Here is a 4599-nt window from a genome sequence, read left to right as displayed (position 1 = left end):
GCGCGGGGCGGGCCCGGACACGTAGGGAGCGCCGCGGCGGTCAGCGGGAGGGCACTGCCCTGGCCTGCCCGGGAGCGCCCTGCTGAGGGCAGCTCCGGTGCCGCTGGCCCTGCACAAGGCCGGTTCCCTGAAGCGCGGAATGTGCTGAGTTGGAAGGGACTCACAGGGATTGAAGAAGCGTGTTTCCACTGGTGCACCACAACAAGGGATCATCGAGTCCAGCTGCTGGCCCTGCACAGGGCAGCCCCCAAGGGTCGCAGCGTGTGCCTGAGAGCACTGTTCGAACGTTTCTTGAACTCTGGCACGCTGCTGCGGTGACGACTGCCCTGGGGAGCAGGGAGCTTCCCTATTCCCGTGTCCAGCCACCCTAGGGGTGAACAACCTTTTTCTAATATTAAACTTAAATCTCCCCTGACAGCCGAGCAGAATAAGTGGAACAAACCAGAATTTTTCACTTACTTGAACAGATTTATTACACCTCTGCTAGCATGCATACCAAACACTTAAATGCACTCTCTTCTTTCATTACATGGTTGTCATCTGAGAACTCTCTTTGTCTCTTTTCCCGGTCATGTGGCTTCTCAATTGTAAACAACTCATTGTGCCCGTGGCTACCACAAAATTAATTAACACCCTTTGTCATGAGTGTCTCTACTGGGAATTCTAGACCTTTCCAGGGATTTATTTACTAATAAGTAGCACCATAATTTGTAGTACAGAAACACCCAAGACTCTCACAGCCCAGTGACACACTCTGCCAGAATGCAGTAACTAGAGATAGTACCAACCCCCTGACAATCCTTGGCAAGCTAAGAATGTAGATTGTGGTCATGTTTTCTTCACAGCTATGTGCCCTTCAGTATTTTGTAAACTTGGAGGGGCTTATCTGTATGGTTGTGTTCAAGGGTCCCAGGACAAGGGAAGAGATGAGAATCTTGACTCCATGTTTCAGAAGGCTGATTTATTATATTGTGGTATTATATTAAAATGTTACACTAAAACTATACTAAAAAGAATAGAGAAAAGGGATCCATCAGAAGGCTGGAAAGGAAAAGAAGGGAATGAATAACAAAGTCTTGTAACTGCTCACAGCCTTGACACAGGTGGCTGTCATTGGTCATCAAGTAAAAACAATTTCACATGTTGTGCAAACAGCTCTCCAAATCACATTCCAAAGCAGCAAAACATGGAGAAGCTGAAGCTTCCCTGCTTCTTAGGAGAAAAGATCCTGGCAAAAGGATTTTTCATAAATATGTCTGTGACATATCTGAAGTTTTGAAAATCTATAAACATGCCTCTTGAGAACATTGGCTTTGTTACAGGGGCAGGCAGACAGAGAGAAGGCAGGGGGAGGAAAGGGGAGAGGATGACATTACATCTTGGATTGACCAAATTCCTCAAATATCGTAAAAGAGAGAGAGCAGTGGTGTGGTCCATGTCAAGACTGATGAAGAGGAAGGCAGAAGAGTATCAAGAAAAGCAGTAGTAAAAGATAACACAAAAGCATGACACACCATCCTTTCCTAAAAGAGGAAGGCAATAATAGTATACCCTACCCTTCTCTTGCATGAAGCAAGGGCAGATGTTTTAAAGTCATGTAATGCATCTAAGTTTCATTCTTTCAAGAAGTAACTCACAGTAATATATCAGCATATTCATCCATCCAAGTCCATTTAATTAACATTTTAGAAAACAATTCCACCTACTGATCCTTAACTGCAGAAAAAAATTTAAAGATATGAGTTAATTGATCAGACAATAAACCTATCTATCCTTTGATGCATCTCTTTTAAACTCATTTTAATGCCCTTCATGATACAGAACACCTCAGGTTTCAGTCTTCTATCTCTGTAACACAGCTCTGACAGAGATAGCAGCAATAGATAACTGGGTCCTTCAGCTTTTCTTACCATCTTAGTACAGCCAAGTGGAGGAGCTGCTGGAACATCAACCCTGGCATCTAGCAGTGCTCAGGGAAGACAGAGAGCATCCCTCCTGTGGCATCACTGGGGCAGGGGCTGGCAGCCCTGGGAAGCTGAAATGGCAGGATGTGGAATGCTCTAGGGAGAGCTGGGCAGGGACAGTAAGCCCTGTCCATGCCATCGAGGAGGCCCTTACCAACAGTTCCTGCAGGGGACAGGTACTTCCACTTGTCTGGAGACCGCGTTATCAGCCATTCCCTAACAAGGTGACAGAAAGGCCAAAGGGGAGAGCAGTGCTAAGTCTGAAGGGACCTGAGTAGTCTGCTAATATTCCTTTAGGAACAGATGTAGTTTAGTAGGTGATGTAGGGCTGACTGACAGCTAGAGTGCTAGTGTATTAACCGGATCTGATTACTGATCCCTGTCTGTTAACAGGGATCTTCACCTGACCTCAAAGCTGGTAGATGGAGGGAAGTCTTGGGAACTCAAAAAATGGAGGACTGAGAGCCCCCACAGATTGAAGTCACTTTTATTTGAAAGTAGTCATGCTTGCCCATCAAGATAGCTAGCCATAGCCTTTTCTCAGTCTTTAGGATGACCAAAGTGTTCAAACAGTGAAGTGGTGTCATACTCCTGATCATCTAATGAGAAACTATCCAAAAACTACCTGTCTGACCTGCAAACAGAGAGCAGAGAAGGGTGGCCTTTTGGAGCTGTCAACAAATTATGTCCACTCACAGCCTTAGGAAGCTGGCAGGCTTTGAAGGACTGCCTTCAGACACAGTTTTTGAGGCTCTCAGTAGGGAGCTAGACCCACAAGAAAACTGACATGCCTTCTTTGCCTCAAGTTCTTGCCAGTAGCAAGGTGTTTACAGCTGTGAAGGATGGATGGTTCTGGGTCCATAACACAAATAATCAATTCAATTCATTACACCCGTTCATTTGATCTCAATGATGTCTCATATTCAAAGAACATTTTTCTTTTACTTGTTTAGAGATGTCATGTGAGATGCAAGTGATTCTACTGAACTGGGAATCAACTTACTTGTGTTGGACACCCTGAAACTGTTAATTGTGAAATAACACAATTGTCAAAGTCTCTTTTCTCTCAGCTTTCTCACTGTTCCCCTTTCTTTCCAGTCTCACAGTCATTCCTTTCTAGTCTTTGTAATCCTGTCTTGCACCATTCTGTTTTGGAACTTGCAACTAACTTCTTATTCACCTAAACTGTTTATTTGCCTTACTTCTTGGGTTTGGGATTAAGCCTTTTGTATGCTCCTGTATGAAAAGCCTTCCCCTTGTCTTGATTAATCATGTCAATAGTTTTCCTGCTCACTTAGTTTTCCTGTCTCCAGAAGAGGATATCAGATTTGTGAGGCCTGATCCTCCTTTTTTAAGTCCACACTAATTGTACTTAGAAAGAATAGCATCCTTATTGTGCTCTGCCCAGAAGTAAAGCACTCCACCTTTTGTTTCTGAGTAACACAACCTGCAGGTTTTCTTTATAACATAAGTGTTATGTACTTTAACATTTTTTTTCTGGAACATACTTATCTTTCAGTGTGTCTTAAGTTTTGTTAGCTGTCCAAAGATCATTACCTCTTTCCTCTTCAGCTGTAACAGAATTAACCTGACATCTGATTCAAAAGAGACTAACTGGGTCAAACTTAGTTCTCCTCTGAATACTTAAAGAAAGGCAAAAGCGAGCAACAGTATCATCAATTACAGGCAGACAGGCACGATAAACCCACCCCCACAACAGATGTTATGTGTTTAATTAAGACAGAAGAAGGAATGGAACTAACTCATGCTGGCTTGATAAGGACAGGGAGTCAATTATGCATATTTACATATCGCACAGGATTTTTTTTTATTTGACTACAGTTCATCTATAACCCTGCCAGAATTCATCAGAAGGCTAGGCAGCAACCTGTTATGATGTCATGCTGCACTTCAGAAAGATAACAGCAAGCCTTCGTGTCTCATGTGACATGTAAATCCTATCAGCCCATGTGTACCCCTTTAGTTTTCACCCTTTACATAGTAAAACACACTAGATGAGGCCGTAACAGGACTTATCAATAAAGCGGTCTATTTTAAAAGACAAATTACTTTATAATAACTTACCATCAGAAAGAAAATGTCCTTGTTTGGCCTTTATCTTAACCATCAGTTAAACAATACACCAAGTATTGTATTTATGCTAAGATCCTGTAACTGTTTCATTGTATTTCATTAACAGTCAGGAGATGTAGGTATGGATAAGGATTTTGTTGGTAGATACAAAATGCACAGGACAAAAATGTCCAGGCCTGTTCTAGAACTAAGTAACAGTTCTAGGACTATTAATATGACTAATAACTAATTAAAATGTAACTATTAAAATATAGCTATTAAAACTATAATGTCTCTACTATAAGACCTTCCCACCACAAAACCTGAGATACTTCATGTTTCTCTCCACCTAAATAAACCACATTCTTTTTTTAATGTTTTATCAACAAGCCACTTATTAGCACCTAATAATTTCTTTTTATCTGGATCTGAGAGTTTCCTTTATTAAGTTCCAAAAAAATCTACTTCCTTACTAGATGTATATTTATTCTTAAATTTCTAAGAATCTAAGGTGAATGCACTACAAAACATCCAAGCTTTCTCTACTTACATTTCTTTGCCT

The sequence above is a fragment of the Pyrgilauda ruficollis genome, unplaced genomic scaffold, assembly GCF_017590135.1.
Source record: "Pyrgilauda ruficollis isolate IOZ18807 unplaced genomic scaffold, ASM1759013v1 scaffold71, whole genome shotgun sequence".
NCBI lineage: Eukaryota > Metazoa > Chordata > Aves > Passeriformes > Passeridae > Pyrgilauda > Pyrgilauda ruficollis.
The sequence above is the reverse complement of the archived record's forward strand: the minus strand, read 5'-3'. Positions refer to the sequence as shown.